General features: G+C 39.9%; 1 long non-coding RNA gene across 1 annotated transcript; it reads right to left on the reverse strand.

The window, feature by feature from the left end:
* Window positions 1–1,779: 1,779 nt before the first annotated feature.
* On the reverse strand, window positions 1,780–5,987 carry LOC119916765. Its single transcript, XR_005447155.1, has 3 exons — window positions 5,645–5,987; window positions 5,015–5,107; window positions 1,780–2,375 (listed from the first exon to the last, which is right to left on the reverse strand). It is a non-coding gene; the product is annotated as an uncharacterized LOC119916765 (long non-coding RNA).
* Between the last annotated feature and the right edge of the window lie 15,251 nt (window positions 5,988–21,238).

The raw sequence follows: 21,238 nt of genomic DNA on the forward strand, positions 1-21,238 counted from the left end.
ACTCTCCTCCTGAATTTGTACTAGCAAGTTGAACAGCTGGAGAAAAATGGCAAATGAGAAACGATTTTCTGTAGGGGGCTCTTTCTGAGATCCCTTCCTTTTTCAGGTGTCTGGAATATCCTGCTGATGATATGTAATTCAGGAAGTGTTATGATTCACTGTCAGCCCTAAGGGTTACGCTATTATGGTTCCCAAGTGAAAAACTACTCTCACTCTTTCATTCTGCCCCAGAACAATATGCATGATACCCACAATAAACCATTTCATTAATTCTGAATTGTTTTTGGAATAGAACAGTATTGCTTAGAGTCTTACCAAAGCAAATACGTTATGTTGTTATTAAATTCTCTGCATATAAAGTACTACCACAGGCAAAACTGTTAGGATTTATGAAAGTAAACCATGTTCAAGAAAACAAAGCTGACAAATTCAATCCTAATTCTGATTGCTTTTTTTTCGTTTTGCTACCCTGTGTCTGTTCCAATGACAGCACGATTACAACATAGAGCAATATATTTACCCAAACACAAATCGTTGCTAATCTTTCGACAATACTAACCTTAGCTCTGTCTACGTTAATCTGATTTTCCATTCACGCTTCTCCATATGGGAGATTAAAGACCCAAATATAACCCCATTGCAATATTGACCCTATCGATCATGCCTTGGAGTGCAACACAGCCAAAAAAAGAAAAAGGAATAAAGTATTCCAGAAAGCCTTCCCAGTAACTTTATTTGCAGGGAAAACTATTCTGGTCCATTTGTCAGGATCAAGTTGAAAGACATGAGAAAGCACCAGGGAGATCTATAAAGGGACTTAAAGCTTCCTTTGAGGTTTTTATAAACCATAAAGCATGTAGCTGAATCTTCTTATATCCGCAGTGAGTGGCAGATTCTTGCAGCATCAATCAAAATAATGAATCTGTATTAAATCCAGACGTCCCTCTCGCTGACATCCATTTTTGAAAAATACATATCCTCGATCACAGAATCAGAGGAAAAGGGACAGAAAAAGAAATAGTATTCAGAAAAAAATATAAACAGGGACTAAAAATGAGACAGGTGAGGGTAAATTTGAGCAAGAGGTGGAAATGTTGGTTAGCTGTTGGTCAGATAATAACCATAGTTACAGTATATAATGTTAAACTACAAACTTATTTATCATACACAGTATATTATTGTTGTGAAGGAGTGGACATTTGCTAATAAGTCAGGTTAGCAGCTATTGCTATACATTTCTATTCCTTCCCTCCATGTTTTGTGCCCATAAATATGAATGCCTGCACTGAAAAAAAGTCTGTTGAACTTACATAAAAATATGTACATCAGTTGCACATATTTATTTTTAGTCAAAATGATTCATTTCAGTTTAATATACTGAATTCTTATATGTAAAACCAACATGATTTGATTATGTTCAAAGTTATTTGTTAATGTTAAATACACAAAATTATTCTGTCAATACCAAACATCATTTGTTTGTGTTAATTTAACGTTTCCCTTTAATGTTTAGTGTATTCAGTTATCACTTATTAAAGCAACATGAGATTTTTATGTAAAGTATATGCATTGTTGTTATGTTAAATCAACCTAACCTACTAAAGTTAGTCTCATATAGATTCCACATAAATTCTACATGCTAAAATTTTTCTGTACGCTGATGTCTCTTTAATCTTACCTACAGTTTTACTCCTGTAACATTTTCAGAACAAATAAGGCATACACAAAAACATTTCTTTTGAAACTGTATTGTCAAAAAAGTTACTACCAATACTTCAATTGGTTCAATGCAATTTATACACAAATAAAGGCATACATATACAAACCATTCTCACATTAAAACAAATCACCTTTTTCCACTTGGTAGCCAAGTTATCAAGAATGCATTGTAAACATTCTGCTACAACCTGAGGCAACACTGTAGGTCATTAAAAACCTTCTGAATGACATCAAACCAGCATCAATAGGGAATTATACTACAGCCAGATTAATGCAGAAATTATGCAAAAAAGTGCAAAATACATCCACTACATTTACAACCTCTTAACAACAAAAAAGACAAATGTAATGAAATCATTACACTCTGGTAAATGTAAATCCAGTGCTTGGAAAGTTATTGTGCTCCTTTAACTGCAAGGGTTCTGGAATTAAAGAGTAATAGAATTAAGAGTACTTAAGTTCAGGAGGGTAGTTGAGGTTCAAGGCATACATTAGTCCAAACAACATGGCAGCAGCTAAGGCAACGTTGTCCAGATCATGCAGAACCACCTGGCCTTCTAGGAAAATCCCAATGTCCTCTGGTCCATCAGTGGCATCTCACGTAATCCCACCATGGTCTCCCCAATGGCTCCTTGGTTCAGGCCTTTGTCTTCTGCCTGCAGAATGCACAGTCACAAAAGAAGCCATATGAGAGGAAATAAAAAATAAAACCTTAAGCCTATTATGCACAGAAACCATCATACTAAGTATCTGCGTGAACTGATAACTAATTCTTCAAATTGTGGCCCGGGCCTCTATTTACCTTAGCAGCAAAAGGGTACCAGGTCTTGTGTGAAGTAAACAGATTGCTATAATAAGTTTATGATAAAAAATGTTTTGCTCTTGTTTGGAGGTTTTTTTTTTATATAGTAAGAGTCTCCAGTTACTCAAGTCCTGTGTTGTTGGGGTTTTTTTAATCATTTTTACCCATTTAAGATTTTCCCTAAAAATACAGTTGCACAATATAGCATAGCATTCATGAACTTTGACATGTAAACAGCTTGGCATTAGGAAATGTAGCCAGTACCAAAGCAATACTCTAATGTTTTGTATAAAAAGGTCAATGTATTTTATGTAACTACACGTGGGGTCAGTGAACGTTTATGAATTTGAATTATACTGTGTCTATTAAATGGAATATCAAGAGGTCAGCAACTAACAATTCTGTCATTATCAGTTAGTCTAAGATTTCTCAGACTTTACTTGGGTATATTTGGTGACACATTTTAACATTTTGCAGAGAAACACAGTTGTGATCTATTGCTTTTACGGCTGGATGATTCATCAAGTAATTCAAACCTAATTTCAGATTATTCAGATAATCACTCAATCAGTGACAATCATGATCACTTACAGCATTCATCCTGGCAAAAGTATGAATGATATAATGGAAAATCAGTATGGATTTTCAAAAATATTTACCATTAAGAGTCCCCACCCCTCTCCATGGCCTCACATAGTGCCTTTTTGTCAACAAAGGCTCAATTTTGAACTGAAGCTAATCAGTTTTTTATTTCTTTCCTGACAACTCACTGACTCACACACGCTCCACAGTCAAGAGCGTACTTTCACAATGCAGTGTGACGTCCACTGTTTCATGAACCGCACGTCAGACGATTTCCTGTCAGCTCTACTACAGTACTGTTAACTTCACTGCCGATCTCCTTACAATGCTGTTTTATACTCATTTAGCCACTTTTCACTGTTAGCTTTGCACATACTTAACAGTGTTTACTGTTCATTTTGTGTGGAAAAGCATCAGTTTGAGTGAGAACTTACACTCAGACTGAGCAAAACTCCATACAGCTGACAGCACTCCTCATAAGCCATCTGCTTTTCTTCATTTTAGTAGCCAACAGGCTTGCTGAATAGCTAAGCTAGCTTGCTTTCTGAAAATACTAAGGTGATCAGATTGATGAAAACACTGCTTACAAAAACAAACAGTAAATACTAATCAACAGTATGTACAAATTAACTGTGAAAGTGGCTAAAATAAGGATGATGACACAGCACTGTAAGGAGATCAATGGTGACATTAATGGTACTGTAGAGGTGACGTCAATCTCAAAAGTACTGAACCCTAATAATTATAATAATAATCTTTATTTGTAGAGCACTTTTCAAAAACAAGTTACAAAGTGCTTCAACAAGTGCAAAGACAACAATACCCAAAAGACAACAATACAATCAAGAAAACATTGAAAAGACCAAAATACGCGTTTAAGATGAATAGAAAATAAGTAAAATAGAATAAAATAAAAAGGGATAAAATAATGTCAAATAAGATCGGGAAAGGCTCTCCTATAAAAGTATGTTTTAAGAAGGTACTTAAAAGAGTTTACTGACTCAGCCGACCTGATTTCCTCAGGCAGGCTGTTCCAGAGCCTCGGGGCCCTGACAGCAAACGCTCTGTCCCCTTTAGTTTTCAGTCGAGACTCTGGAACAGACAACAGACCTCTGCCCGAGGATCTCAAGGTACGTGCTGGTGCATACGGGACTAAAAGTTCAGAAATATAACAAGGCGAGAGGCCATGAAGAGCTTTAAAAGTGATCAATAAAATTTTAAAGTCAATTCTAAAACATACTGGGAGCCAGTGTAATGAAGCTAAAATAGGGGTAATGTGGTCATATTTCTTTGTTCTGGTTAAAAGCCTGGCAGCTGAGTTCTGGACAGTCTGGAGTCGATCAATAGATTTTTGGGTTAAACAAGTGAAAAGGCTGTTGCAATAATCCAGGCGTGATGAGATGAAGGCGTGTAAAATGGTCTCGGTGTCCTTAAAAGTTAACAACGAATTTTTGCTATATTTCTAAGTTGATAAAAACATAATTGAACAAGCTGTGTGGTGTGCTGCTCGAAATTTAAATTACTATCAAACCAAACACCAAGGTTCTTTGCAACAGGCTTAATGTGATTTACTAGGGAACCAGCAGATGGCAGTATTTTTGTTTTTCACAAAGGCAGTCGTTAAGTGTACTCATTATTCCAGGGTCTGTGGATCTGACGGGCAAGTACATTTGTGTGTCATCAGCATAAATATGACAAAGAAATACCATGTTTATGGATAATTTGTTCAAGGGGAAGTAGATACAAGGGAAAAAATGGGTCCTAAGATCGACCCCTGAGGCACACCATATTTAACTGGACAGAAGGAAGAGACATTAGTTGTTTACAGACACCCAAAACTTCCTATTTGACAGGTAGGATGAAAACCATTCTAGGTTTATATACACACACATTGTAGGTAATTATACTCACAGTGTATTCTCTCGCTCATTTTTCCGGGTCTTCACTGAGGTACACACACAGCCCCTTGAGTATGCATTCCCGCCGAACATCAATGTCATCATCCTAAATCAGGGAGGAATAAGCAGAACAAGTCATGGAGTTGAGAGTCCTTAAAAATTTAATCATATACACAAGATTTCTTTAGTACCTTCATTACCAAACATAACCAAAATGCTGCATAAATGTCAAAACAAAACAGGCAGACTCAGCAGAATTGGACTGTATTAGACTGCATTAGATTTTACCTAACATTGCAGCAAGAAAATACCCAGGATCTTCTGAAAGTCTTGACAATCTAGTTTAAACATGTCAAGTGTTTCCCACAGAATGACCGTGCAGTCGATGTTGACTGTCATTCTAACATTAACATAGCTAATAACTTTTTATTTTTATTTTTTTAAGCTGGGTCTCCGACATTGACAGCGTTGTGTTGGACAGATTTGTGCAGCTGTGTTCATGAGGGAGAGGGAGCCAGAAAGAGAGGGACAGGTGAGCGAGAGAGAGTGATGAGCAAGAGGATGTGCTGTGCAAATGCGCTATGGCGCTCTGCAATCAAATACAATTTTAAAATACAAATAAAAACAATTGTATATTACTCACCATTTACGGGCCTAAGGTACGAAGTGGAGATCTCAACTGGAGGAACACCAAATACCTATCCAGAAAAAGATATATACATATTTTTTCTACTAGCTGGTGAAGCATCCTGTTTGTGACACAGCATATCCAAGTTTAAAATTAAAATGATAAAGGTATGTGAATAATACTCAGCATTCATCCTTTATCCACCACAATATTTAACAAAAATAAAACATTTTAAATCAATAAACTTGATTTGAGATAAATTAATTTTAATCTCAGGCAGCACATCCAAGCTTTAATTCCAACAGAAAATGTAAAGAATTATTAAACATTTAAGGTCAGGAATAAGGATAAAGTAAGAATTACTCTAATCAGAGTAATGCATGTCCTCTACATGGAGTTACTGGAGATAAAGATATTGAGGACGTTGGAGGGATATCTATGTATTGTAAATAAGTGCTGATGTTATGAGCAGTTTACGTTTCACCAAGCTAAATTTAGAAAACACAGAACATTAACTTTACCGACTTTATCAAGTGCTGCTTTCTAATTAATAAGCACAGAGCATGTGCACTGTCATAAAAAAACTGCAGTTACACTTTAGCCTGGACTAACCTTATTAAGAATAAGTTGTGAAGAATGTGGTCAAAGTTAAGTCTGAACTTTTAACATTACATTTCTAGAATGATGCTTAATGTTACTGATAAGTGTGACATTAAGAGCATGCTGAATTTCATTGTGCAGAAGTCTGCAGACTAAGACTACATTAACACATTACTACTGTGCACACATTGTGAATTAATAAACTTAAAATAAAAGTCACCCTCATTAGCATAGCTAACGCTAGCAAGTAACAACGTTAGCTAACCTTAGCATTACCATTAACCTATGATGTTGCTCGTTTTTGCTAATTTAGTCCTTAAAAACCTCAGACGCATTTTTTCACTGAGCTAACAGGAATATCTATAATGCAGACAGACATTTGACAAGATTTAATTACCTTTACCTCGTGGAGAGCTCTTCAAAAACCTCAACACATTCAAAATGATCCACCTAACGTGACTACATCTGTTTCTGACCAACATATGACAAAGTTGTATTATCTTTACTGTGTGAAGAGCTGTCCAGACTGATGAATTAAACGACCAAATTGAAAAAATGGCGCCCTCGGTGACATTTTCCAAGAGCTGCTCCCAGTGGGCGGAGCTTCCAGACAAAACATAACTTCCTTTGCTCTTAGCATGACTGAGACTTAAAAATTAAACATCCCTCAAGATTAGAATAATTCCACATGATTTACATATTTTCAGAGAAGGAACAAAATCAGTTGTGTCATGTATGCGAACTGTTTATTTGTAAAGTGAACAACCCCCATTTTCCCCTTTTTTCAGTGCCTGTCTGTAATCTTATGCAGGAAACTCTTATTAAACATATTAAATACAGACAAATACAATTTAGTTTACATCAGGGCCATAAATCCTTAGGCGGCATTGAGATGTCCTTTGGCCCACTTATAGAAGGGAATCAAAGAAAGCATTTTGTGAATCTTGGACATGTGCAAGCTCCAGGCACAGGTTTCTTTTCATTTTAGTGATCAGATACATGACCAATGCTGGCGCAGCACAGCCTGGAAAAGGGTTTCGAACATGCTGAATATATTGCTCTTGTCTGGACTTTGTATGATCCTAAGGTGCAAATACTTGGTGCCCTGGAAAGGCTACAATTAGAGGAGAATGTCCATTGCAATACCCATCACCATGTTTTCTCTGTGTGTGTGTGTAATGATGCACACTAAATTATTTAAAAAGACAATGAGGTCTGCACAGGAACAACTCATGTCACTGTACAATAACATTTTTATTTAATCTTGTTAAAAATATGAAATTGTTAAGTTTGGTGAAGAGCCTTGTTTAGGATAAGGAACTTAAAGTTTAGGACTTGGACTTGTCGGTCTTGACTCAGACTTGCCTGTCTTACTTGTGACATGTAAAACAATGACTTGGTCCCTGTCAGGATGTGTGGTTGAAAGTTTGATGGACCCAAATGCAGGATGGGAAACCCTGGGTTGAGTTACCGAGTTGAAAACCAGCTTCGTGGTACCGCTTATCCCGACCGCGATTGTTAGGGTTAGTTAAGGTAGAGAACTGAAAGATATCCTGGGTATGTTGAACTCGCTCGAAGCGAGCACACTTACAATGAGTCCAGGTAATCCAAAATAATAACAGTTCAAACAAAGCAGGTGATCCATCAAAAAAACTCAAGAAGAAAAATAAGCCAGAAAGCAGGGAAACACGACAAGCAAGGCAGGCTAGACACGACAACACACTGCAACATGAGACAGACCGGATACACGCTACAATGACAAAACAACTTGACAGCTCAGAGTTCTTCAACCCAGAGTTCAGGTTTACACTCAGAGTTTGTGGAACCTGCTTTCTGAAACAGGGCCAAGGACTGAAGACACACAGCAAACATTTGGGACACCTGGGACTAACGAGCAGGGTGGGAGCAACACAGGTGACCAGGATCAGGACTAACGAGGCAGAGAGACAGCAGCGGAAAACGGAGAGACAGGCATGCAGAGGGATTACTGGGGTAACAGACATAACACAGGTCACTTAACACTAAACACAAGACATATCAAAATAAGACGCAACAGATCAGAATAATAAACAAACTAACCCAGACACAAGCACACAGATCGCAAATAAACTAGCACCAACAAGGAACACAGACTGAAGCTAAGATTTACCAGAACTCAGAGCAGACAGGGGCAAAACAACACAGAAGTTTACAGACCAGAAGTAAACACTAAGGCATAAACTAATATATGAGACAGGAACAGAACTGAAATCAGGAATATACCAAAACACCACTAAACACCAGCTAACAGATACTAACCAGATAAACAATAACATCAGGTAGAGGACGCACACTAACGGTAGCAAGCAAACTATAAACTAACAGCACACAGAGAACTCAGGACAGGATCGTGAGAGTCCCACCTCTGGGCATTTGTCACTTCAGTTGTTTTCCTAAATAAACATTCTCATTTAGTAAATAAAGTTTTGTTTACAGTGTTTGTCATGAAAAGACATATTCATATTTGTATTTACAGTGCTTTTGCAACTTATTTATGTTTAAATGTTTTAAAACCAGCATCAGCCAGCATCTTCTTCTCCTCTTTTAATGGTGCTTTGCTGCCTTTTACAGCTACACTTTATTGACTGACTGTGGCTATGTGGAATTGCATGATACACAGGGATGTTTCATTTAACAGCACGGGCAATTTGACGTGCAGGCTACTGTAGCTTCTGATTAGGTGTTTCTAGCCAAAGTAAGAATGGGGTTGATACATTAAAAACATGGGAGATATTAGCCTCAGTTGGAGGCAGGCTTAGTTGCACACTCCATAGCTAGATAAAGATAGATAAAGCTTCATTACATAAGCATTATTTTGTTAATCTATTAAGTTTTTTTCTCTCTGGCAGTTGGGGTACCCATGGACAGGGTCACGTCCCATATCGCGTTCTTCACAGACGCCTCCTTGAGAGGCCCCAGAGGGGCAGACATCATGTTGAGGGGGGTCCTCGCCCAGGCAAGTGGTGCCTTCACCCTGATCTGGTGGCCCAGATCTGGCTCAGGTTCAGCATGGCAGAGGTGGATCTGTTTGCCAACCGAGAGAACACTCTGTGCCCTGTGGTTTCCACTGGGCTCACGCCTTCGCACACCCCCTGTGGACTCGCTGACTGCTGTAGGCTTTTCCTCTGGCTCGGCTGATCCCGCGCCTCCTGGACCGCCTACAGGCCTCAGCCCTGTCGGTGATCCTGGTGGCTCTGTAGCGCACCGGTGTGTCCTAGTTTCCCTGCCTTCAGTGTTTGCTGATGGGTCGGCAGTGGAAACTCCCCTGGAGGGGTGCCCTCTACCAGGCGGGGGGGCGTGATCCACTTCTATCCACTTCTCTGCCAGCCCCTAGGGTTCTTGCCTCTGAGAGGCAGCGCTTGGAGGGTCTAGGTCTCTCCCATGAGGTGGTGTGCACCATCCAGAGGTCGAGACCTTGGACCAGGGTTGGACCCGGTGGCCTGTCCGCTGCCTGGGATGCTTTCGTTCCTCCAGCTGCTAGTGGACAGAGGTCTGGCGTTCAGTACGGTTAAGACCTATGCTGCCGCCACTTCATCCTGTCACAAAGGGTTTGGTGACAGGACGGTATTCATTCACCCATTGGTGAAGCATTTCCTGACAGAGGTGCAGGCCAGTATTGCGGCCTGCACCTCCGCAGTGGGATTTGGCGCCCTGAACAAAGCTGCTTTTGAGCCTTTGGAGATGGCAGACCTGAATTCCCTTTTTGGGTCAAGGTCACCTTGCACGTGGCTCTGACGTCGGCTAAGAGGGTCAGCGATCTGGCTGCGGCACCTGTTCATGCACTACAGGGAACAGTCCAAGGGGCTTCCCCTGTTGGCGCCTGTCTCACTGGCTGTGCAAGGCTATTTCACAGGCTATGTGTGGGCTAGTGAATCTGGAGAATAAATATTTTTCTTTTAATTTTTCTAACATTTCAAATTGAAATATATGATATGTGTCTGTATAGAGCTGTGTAATTATTTATTAACATACTATTTCCAAGGTTTGGTGTTATTCTTGTTACAAACCATTCCAAAACATAGATACCAGTAAAACTACAATACCCTCTCTTGCTACTTTGTTTTTTAACATGTCAACAAACAGCATGGCTCCACAAAACACTTAACATGAGAGAGAGCAAGAGAGAGAGAGAGAGGCGTGATAGAGAGAGAGAGCAAATTGGCCTAATAACAATGACAACAACCGTAATCCGTAGCCTAGTCTCAACCGATCCAGCATAACAATTTGCCCATGCACTGAACAGCACAGAGTCAGGATGATAAAAGATGCTTTCACTCACCACAGCTGAGGCCTCACGTGAGGAGAAAGCCGGCACAGCGGTTTTCCCTCTGGGCAAATTTCTGGATGACTGAAGTTTTTCAGACCTGTTGGAATGTTTACCCTTCCAAGTAATGTTGAGCCCCGTTTCACAGCATCGTCCAGATGACTCCCACTGTTCTCATGTTTTGCAATCGTTTCAGAAAGATGAAGATGAAAACAGTCACCCTCAAAGCATAACGTTAACAGCCGGTCACGCACGGCTCCAGTGTTTGTACTATGTTAGCTTGCTGTTAGCGATGGTGCTAACCGGTTGCTATCTGCAGCCTATTAGCTATCACACATACATTACACAAAACTGTGTAGCAGTGTGACAAACTTATTATAAACCAGGCAGGCTACCAACTGTCTCTGTACAAATTACAATTTTCTTTCCTCTGCAACTGGTCGCTATCTCCACAGAAAACACACACACTCAGCACAACACTGGTGTACACTGATTAGTGATGGCAAGGTAGAATCTTCTGACAGACTCGTTCATTCAAATCTCGTTCATTAAAATGAACAAAACTTTTTTTTGAGTCATTTCGTTCATTTGAACTAGGCTGGTTATTGTGGCACTGCAGCCCTCTAGTGGGCGATTAAAAAACAGCACCGTTCTCAAACACGGAAGGCTGCCTGCCTTGCTTTATTTGACAAAGTATAATGCACAAATTCACCTCTTGATTACTGTATATCATCATTATATAAATCCCCCTGGGCTCACAACCAAATTCAAACCATGTAAAAACACAGAAATATGTTGTCAAAATGTAATCACCACTACTCCGGCTAAATCCTTCCATTTTCACAATCTTTCCTGAGTATACAACCAGACCAGCTAAATAAAGGCTTATGTATATAATTACTATCATTATCTCTAAAGTGCTCATTCATACAGCAGCCTAACGTCCCTATCCATGAGTAAAATATTAATATCAGATTTGCAGTAAATATATTGAAGTAATAAGCTTGATACACTATATTAATAAACACACTCTTATTAAAATTCAACCAATTTAATAATAATCTGGATCAAGCCACCAAGTTCTTAAAGAACTCCAGCACAGAGAGAGGAACAAAGAAATATTAAGACAGTATATAAACGCAGCAGTCTGGCAGGTCTGGATGCAGAATGGGCCACATCAGGTCCGGATTCTGCAGACAGAGAAACACACGAGTACATCGCTCTCAAACACATCCAGGTTGTTTACCAGTCACGAGCTGTAAAACAACAGCACGGCTCTGTTGGTAAATAAAAAGGAAAAGTTACGTTGCATTCTCTGGCAGACCTGGATCATCTGTTAGCTGTTTACAGGGCTAACGCCAACGTTGCTACGTGGCTGTGTTTTAATGTTTTAATGACCGGGTCTGTTTGTTTTGGAGAGGAGACGACCTCTGTGGTAATTCGGCTCCAGGTAGAACTCTGTCAGGGCTCTGACGTGGAGCGGACCCAGAACAACTCTCATCAGCTGTTAGCTGTAATGTTAAACACTAGCAGGACTAAAGTTACTGCGGCTGTGTTAAAACTATAACTTAGCACAACATCACTGCGCTGTAATAATGTTATTCCTGTCGTTCACTCAAACAGACCCACAGTTGGAGTCGTGAACTAATCAGTTCTGTTTCCTGTGCTGACGGAGCTCATGCAGCTGCCGTGTGACGAGTGAACGTAAGAGTCCAAGATCCTTCACGCATGCGTGAAAATGAACGAATCACTCATTGAGACAACCCGTTCCTCCTGAGTCATACACACGATTAGGTCTTATGAACGAAACGTTCTTTGAACGACACAACACTAACACCGATCTGCTCTGCCTGTTAGTCCCGCCATTTAAACAGTCACGATTTTAGAAACGTGATTGCCATCTACATGGACGAATCTGAGGCCTCTCCTAAAGTAAATAGTCTGTCACACCTCAGGGTCAGAGGTTACCCTCTTAAAGTGACAGAGCCTAATATGAGAACACTTGTATGCTGCTATTAACCTTTAACTCAAACCAAAGGGTTACATAATATATACAGTATATAGCATTTCATGCATGCTCTTTGTCAGGGGGTCCACTGGTGGACACTGGACATAATACCGGTGGTACACAAGATAGTAATATGTATCGCGTTAGCTGGTGAAGTAATGTGTAGTCACTCTCTGCATGACTCCAGCCTTTCTGATGTTGACTGTTTTCACTCGACATCATGTTATTCTCGTTTAGTCTGACAGGCTTCATCACAGAAACCTTTATTGTTGTTTTAATCCTTACTTAGAGTTTGTGTACGAGTGTTTTGTGCTTGGAGCTGCTTGTTTTATGGTGATAGTGCTGCATGTCCTTAGCTGCTGTGTTGTCGCTGTAGTCAGAGAGAGGCTCGGGAGCGTGCACAGGTCTGACTGATTTTGCTGCGTTTCTAAAGAGAAATGCCCCGAGATCAGTCCCTCTAAGCTCACAGTAAGATCATGCATGTTGAATGTGTCCGACTTGACGGCGCAGTTTTTATACCCCGCCCCTGCAATCGTCTGCAGCTCATGTTTGACTATCAAGTAGGCAAAAGTCAGCCAAAGTCATCTCAAACGCACCTAATGTTATGAGCAGCTAATGAAAACATTGCTAAACAGCACAACCAGTGGTCAAAAATGGCAGTGTACCTTTAAAATGTTAATAAGCATTATCTTTGTTCTCTGCGCTCATGTCGGGGCATCAGCATTCTTGTGACGTGACTCCAAGTCAGTGGGAGGAAGTGGACATAGATCAGATAATTTCATACATAAATGAACAAAATAAAGAAAATAAAAATGTTCTCCCATCTCTTATAAAACCAATCTTCACTGGGTGACCAGCTCTGCCTAGCTCTTGACATGAACTTCTATTTTTTAAATGAAGTTAAATATATTTCTGGCTGTCTGATAAAAGTTAAAAAGTTCCATGAGGCAATTATTTCATATATATTTTAAAAGTAGGCATTGATGGGCATGCTCAGCTATAATAGTGGGTTAGCTTTTCTTTCGACAGGTTAAGGCAGACTGAAAAGGTTAGTATTTCGGGGTCTCAATCACTACATAGTCTCTTGCCCCAGGTGTGACTTCATAGTAAGGTGCTATATTATACGAAAGAGATATTATAGTTGCAGTTGTAAACAGTAAAGTGTTTCATTTTGGAGGTAATTATTTTTTACTTCTGTCTTTAAGTCTAACATATGATACCTATTTTCATCTTCTCACCTCTTGTCAACATCTTCTCACCTCTCGCAGCTTACACTCCGTGTCATCGCCTTAACCGCCCCCGCCCGACCCCAACAGCAACAGATGCTCATCTTCTCTCAAACCAGCCTTTTTTTTTAACAGGGTTGATTCTCATCCTGCATCTCAACAGTGACAGCTCCACCCCTGCACCAACAATGCGTGGGTAAATCTCCCTCTACAGCTCCCTATCATTTGCTTTGGGATTCACAGAATCTTCTCGTCTGTAAAGCAGACAACTTATCAGATACAGATCTCCGTTATAACCATAACCACTCCGCTTGGTGCACGCGAGTCATTCATATGCATGTCATACTGCATTAATCAGACCTTTTATGCTGGACTGGGTTAGGCTGATTTGAGAATGTATACGTGGCCACTATATGCAGTGAAGCTACAAATCTAATTCCATTTTAATCTGAGGAGGAAGGTTTTTGGTGACTGTAGATGGTCACAATCAAGTTCAATCATTGCAATTTCAGAAGCATAAAGAGGGATATCAGATGAGACTAAATGATTGGACTGAGGTGCAAATGGTGGTAAGAGACTGGGAATAATGAAGAAAAATGTTATTTAATGTTATTTGCAATATTTTTGTCAATCCAATGCAGGTGTATTTATAAATTATTAAAGAGTTTGACATGCATTATAAACGTGTATATTTCAACATAAACATTGCAGTTGTAAACGACTTAGTCACAAATACCTCTAATTTGTGTGGATGTAACTCTGACCCAAAAGCAGACTTGTGACATCCTTAAGTAGGCTTTACCCAATACACATGCAGTCTTAGTTGATAACCTGGCAGACAGTCAGAACAAACAAACAAATCAAAGGCAGACAGACGTTCAAAACAAGTAATGGCAAACAGGATCAAAGGTTCACAACACTAAGGCAACATTGACATTCAGACAAAGACTAGTGCTGAGCTCCCCTTAGTACTGTATATACTGGGGCTAATGAGGAAGTTACTGTGCAGGCAGCTAACTGGATCATGTGATACGATACGATTGAGAAGCGTAGGTGAGGGATGACGAGTTATGGAAGGACAAAAGATGTTTATTAAGCACAAATCACAGCAACTGATATTTTCTGCTTCATATTTTTTCCACCAAAGAACAATGAACAAAACATTCAGGTAGCAGACATCTCACTAATGATGCTTCTTCAACAGTTAAAATGGCATTGGCAGTAGCAAATTATATCAACCGTAGTTTAACATTAATCCCTTGAGTAACTTAACCGGAGGCCAAAATGAGACCTGGCTGTTGCCTAGTGCCTGTACTCGGCCAAAGTTCATTGGAGTCATTATTCTGAAACATCGTTCTATGACTGTGAATGGACTGCATGCTTTTGCAGTTCCAAAAGATCAACAGAGTAAAAAATCTTCAGTATTCAGAATCCGCCAATTACACTTTCGTTTATATCATATCAATTATGAACCATATCAACTTCATATTTGTGAATTGTGACCTCCATTGTGTTGATCCAAACATAATGTGTCCAATGTCAGTAGGGTACTAATATTTTAACACATATTTAATATCAATCAATCAATCTTTATTTGTATAGCACTTTTCATACAACAACCATAAACAGTAGGCTGTCACAGAGGCTGTCACTCAATATTGATTTCAACTGAATGACTTATTTATAACTTTCTTTCAGAGACTGGACTTGATATTTGAATGGTTTCGGGTTCGCTTTGCAGATTTGGCTCTGGATTAAAATTCCATAGAATTCTATCTCTCTTTGAGAGGAGATGCATCCCTGGTCACAGTCAGATTAGATAAACTGTTGATGTGAATCATTTAAATGAAGGCAGTATTAAGTCCCTTTGATTGTCAGTAAAATGATTTGGCCAAATGAATAAATGCTATTTTCAAGTTCTTTTTGCTTCCTTGCAATTCAGTATAGTTGCTGGAGTCCATACTGTCTTTCAATTCAGCTGCAAATAAGGTTAGGAAAAGTTATTTATTTCCCACAGCTCACACACAAACACGCAGACAAACATGCAGAAATATTCGCCCTCTCCAGCCCTTCACCCTCCTCTCTGAGGATGAAATATATTGAGCTGGTGGTACAGACAGTCCCACTTGATAAGCGCCTCAGTCATGCAGAAAAACATCTTCCACATTCTCATAATGTAGACAAAATGCCATTTACATGATCCATCGCCTCAAGATAATGTCTCTCTTTGTGGGTTTGGAATGTGTGTATGTGTGTGTGTGTGTGTGTGTGTGTGTGTGTGTGTGTGTGTGTGTGTGCATTTGTTTGTTTGTGTGTGTGACACAGGAAATGACTCTTTATGCCCTTTCTGTTTGCCACTGTTATGGGTGTAAAATTTCATAACATGTACATTAGTGAAAATACCACACCAAAGGCAATGCAAACAAACAGCATTCTATCACTAGCACCCAATTTTGATAGCTGTGTTTTTTCTGATTAAGATTTACAGTAGATTTAATGCTACTCAATTGAAACATTTCACAAAAAGTATTTGGATTGTTCTTCATTAGCATTAGCACTTTGTTATTGGTGAGTAGTAACGATTTCTTATTAGGGGCTGTAATGATTATTAACAAGTCGATGCAAAGACTGTACAACAGCTCCAAATGCAGTAGACTATTTATTTGTTCTTTCCTCTTTCAGTACCTCAGCAATTTCCAATGTATTACTTTTCATTAGAGCACTCTTTTCACTTCACGGACAATTCGTCTGACCCTGACGTTGGCATTACAACAGCAGAACAAGCCTGGTGTAACAGGGCCTAACTCCTGTGACACCTGATAAATTGCTGATTTAAGATGAGTTAGAATGCCATCTTCTCCTCGGCGCCGTAATGCTCAGCAGCTTCACAGAAGCAGCTAAAAGCAATGTCCTTCACTGCTGTTTAAGGGTCAGCACTCTACTCTGCCATGACTAAGGGGGTGATGGAAACTTTCACACATGTCAGCTGGCTAAATTTAGTACCTGGAAAAAAGAAGGTCTCTTTGGGTTGACCTCTGCTTCGGAACCAGGCAGGTGTGAGAACACCTCTCAGGCAGATCACACATGTCTGCCTGCGCTGCGCCACGGCGAGAAAATGGCTGACAGTCGTGGATGACAAATGCAAATGCAGCCGCAATGTGCAAGACAGGACTGAAAATGTGATTTTAAAAAGAATGTGGTGTGGTTTGAAAGACAAGTTGTACACTGTCTCCGTAATTAGAGTGGGTACTCAGTGAATTTTCGTTTTAAAAGTATGCATTGTTCTCTCCAAATCTCCCACCGGATCTCTCTCTTTCCGTCTATAACTGACAGTCCCTCTCTCACTCTCTCTCTCTCTCTCTCTCTGGATATTGGCCTCTCTCCCTCTTCCTTTCTCTCTCTTTTCCATTCTCTGTTGCACAAAAGATGGAGAATGCACAGTTTATGTAACAACCATTTCGAGAGGGCACATTGGGAACAAAAGAAATGACGATCATCAGATAGCGATTATCTTCACAGCCACTCATTCACGGGATAAAGCTAATACATAATGCAAACCTCTCATCTACCCCGACCGTCAATGGCCCCCTCATCCATTATTAGCTCGGCCCAATATGTATTTCTCAACGAAAGGGTGATCGAAGGCATGATGGGGCTGAGGCGCCTTGAAATAAATGCAACTTTGACCCACATCTCCAACCATCCCCCTAAATTAGAAATCCATACTTCATTTCTCGGGCAAGAACCCTTGTTTCTTCAAGGCCGACGGCTGATGTGGGGAGTCGTGATAGGCACTCAGTCAGTGTTCTGGGCAGCTCGTGCTCTTTATGCCGCTGTACTAACTGGTGGGAAAACTTAGGATGATGGAGGATGGGAAGAGAAGAGGGAAGGCTGACCTTTAGATAATCATCTCAGGGCCGGGTTTAGGACGCACACTTTTTTGGAAGAAGAATTAAGTTTGACTTTTCTTGTCTAAGGGAATTAGGGTTCATACCAAAGTGGCCAAAGGTAAAGGTCCACAAGTTTAGTCTACTGTATATGTGACAGAAAGAGAGAATCTGTCATTGTTTGTGTGCTCGATTTGGTAGTTGAAGAGTGATGGAGGTTGAAATATCACTTTACAATAGAAATTGATGCTATTTCAGGGGACCGTCTAGCATCTTGAAGGCTCTGCGGTCAAAGTATGAAATATCGCTATCTTAGATTTGTTTAGCCTGTTAGATAACACATATTGGATATATGGCTTACCCACAAATAAGCTACTAGATGAAGTCGAATGGAACAGTCTCTTTTCCTTGGGTCTGAACACGCACAATATTTACATGACACAAACTGAAATGTCATTGCAATACATCATTAGACCAGCTCAACAGTACACATAATCAGAAAATACTATGCAAAAGGCAACGATCACCAATTCTAAAGGCAAAATCTCCAACAAATAAATACACTATTCTAGCAGATAAGTATTGCAGAGTGCCACATATAGTGTATGATGATCAACATTATTGGCCACATACTGTCCATACACAGTACAATGCATGCGGAATTTGTTATCTGCATTTAAGCCATCCTAATTAGGAGCAGTGGGCAGGCATTGTGCAGCCCAGAGAGCAGTGAGGAAAAGGGCCTTGCTCGGTGGCACCTTAGGCAGTGGTCCGTGCAGGAATCGAACCAGGGCTGCTCTGGATGCCAAGCACAGTACCCACAGACTGAGCTAATGCCGCCCACTGCTTTCTTAACATGTGTTGTACCTATGTTCACCTATACAGTTTGAGGTGACCTGAGATACGTTGCATTTCTAGGGGCACTCCTGCACTGTTAACCATTGGTTAACTACTGAAAGAAAATGCAATTCAAGGCTGAAGATGACATTCAGGCCCAGCTAGATGAAGAGATTAACAAAACTCCTTTACGTTCACAGTTCACCACTTTCCCTGGGTCTGTCAGCATGGGCACTAACCTTGTCTACTGGCAACAGTGGTAAACAGCTGCACTTAAACTATTATGCAAATGTACCACAAATTGGAACACCAGTAAACAGGCGTGAAAGTTGCGCAGCATAGGTGGAAAGCCAGGGGACGATCAAATTTAGGTTCAGGCTTATGAAATAACAAACGCAGTTTCAAAACAGCCTTAGAAGAGTGCACAGACTCCGACTTTAAATGATAATGAATAGCATATCCATACGTCCTTAACTGTTTTATTACTATTTTCTGTCCACTGAGCAACAAAACACAACAAACATTAAAATGTGTGTGAGTGGAAATGCATCTAATCTATGTATTTTGTAGGAATTCTTTATAATTTATGACCAGAATTTCAGTATTCTGGTGGATCTGCCCTGGAACCGAATCTCTGACCTTCTGATTGCCGTGATGACATTTACCTGCTTATTCACACATAATAAACATATCGAGTGAGGGTCAGGGGTTTGTATCAGACTGTAGGCTAATAGTGAACCATGTGTCATATGTCAGCTTATATGCCTTTTTGCTTCATTTGCGTGACGGTATGTAATTAGTCATCACATCACTAGGCAAATTGACTAAATGCCTTTGGTTTGTGTTTGCAACAGCGACCTACAGGGCAAGTTGCAAGGGGGAGCGTCTCACACACTGACATATGAAATATGTCATACATGCAAGAAATGTCCTTTGAAGAGATGAAGATACACGTTTGGTTTGATATATGACTATTAATCATCAGTGGTACTGTACAGTACACCCACATTGAACTGATCAGCAGGTTCATTCCTTGTTCATCATGATGCTGACTTTGAGGATAATGGTATTGCAGTGAGTTGCAGATCTACTGGGGCTCCTCTGCACAGAACATTTTTGGCAGACACACTGCTACCTTCTTTATTGGATTTAAGTAATCACATTTTAAATGCAACTATCTGTCTTCTTACAGAAAATGATCTTCCCAAGCCTTTTATAGAGTATGTTGCGACAATCGACAAACATTTAGCACTGTCGCCTCAGAACAAGAGGGTTCTGGTTTCAAACCTGCCGGCTGGCTAGAGCCCTTCTGTTGTCATGTGCTCCGTTCCGTGCTTGGGGTTTTCTCCGGGTACTTTGGCTTCCTCCCACAGTCCACATCACCCTCTAGCATAAGCAGTATAGATAATGGATGGGGAATAAAGAGAGAGTGGGTCAGGCCTCTCTTAGACTGGAGCAGACCTCATGAATCAGAAGGCGTCACTGTAGGAGCCACTATCAGCAAAAATACCTCTAAAAAGCTTTAAGATTTGATTCTCTTAGATGTCCTTACTCAAGTGTACTGATACAACAACATAACTCAAACTACCAGCATTTCCTCAAGTCTTCACAAAATAAAAGTAGATAGTGTTCCTTTTAGACCTAAACCTTAGACTTTTTTTATATATATTTTCCAATGGCTTGTTTTTCCAGTGTTTTATTATTTAAACTTTTTTCCATTCAGAGGAATAGGTACTAAGTTCCTATTCTAGGCCACCCTGCCTCTTCACAAAGTTCTCTTTACTGACATGCAGCTCAGCACAACAGCTCATATCACACATCAACTTGTGTACCTGAACACTGACATCTGTCTGCTAATGGTAACCATTGTCACTTATTATCTAATGATGATACAAATCACTAACAACAGTTAGCTTTACAATTAATGCAGCCACTGTCTTTGTAAAAGTTCCTTTATTATTTATTTCACATAAATCATGATTCCATTACAACAAAAATAAGGTCAGTTCTTCATTGCATGGATTAGGCTGTTTAATTGTTGAGGCACCTTGCTGCATTTTCATAGAAATGAATCAGAAATGTTGCAAAATGCTTCAAAAGGCTTTTGTTGCTTTTTTAAGTAAGAGTAAGTTCAAGTGTACAAAATGGAACTAAAATACTTCCAGTAATGCAATACAAAGCTATTCACTATACGTACTTGTATAAATTAGCTACAAATATTGAAATACAACAGTGCTAGTCAGGAGTTCTTGTCCAGACATCCAGCTTTCATCTGATCATGTGACTTTGTTTTCTCCGTGAGGACAGGTTTTAATCCATGTGTTTGAGGAATGGAGACTTCAGTGGAAGGAAGAGGGCCTCACTTTCCCTGTTTCCTCACCTGGCACAATGTCATTCCTATAGATCATCAATTAATAAAAATAGGTGCTCCGAGTCCCACAGAATTCAAACTTTTATTTTTTTTTTGTTTTTAGTAATGTTTCAATGGAAATGTAACAGTTCTGACAATAGATGGCACAAAACAATGTATTGTTGGGAGTATCCGCCATATTGTGAGGCCACAAACACAAGCTGGTAACCAAGCAACACTATCTGTATATAGATCAACACACAATGTTTACCTCGTAGGCTACTGGTTGGTTGTATGAATTATCTGCATGCTTAAAAATAGTTTAAAACAAGATGGCTTGTACAGAGAAACTCTACCGGACGGCAAGAAAACACTGTGTTGAAAAAAATAAACTTTAT

The sequence above is a fragment of the Micropterus salmoides genome, unplaced genomic scaffold, assembly GCF_014851395.1.
Source record: "Micropterus salmoides isolate LMB-PRFRI ecotype aquatic unplaced genomic scaffold, ASM1485139v1 Ms_hic_scaffold_2158, whole genome shotgun sequence".
NCBI lineage: Eukaryota > Metazoa > Chordata > Actinopteri > Centrarchiformes > Centrarchidae > Micropterus > Micropterus salmoides.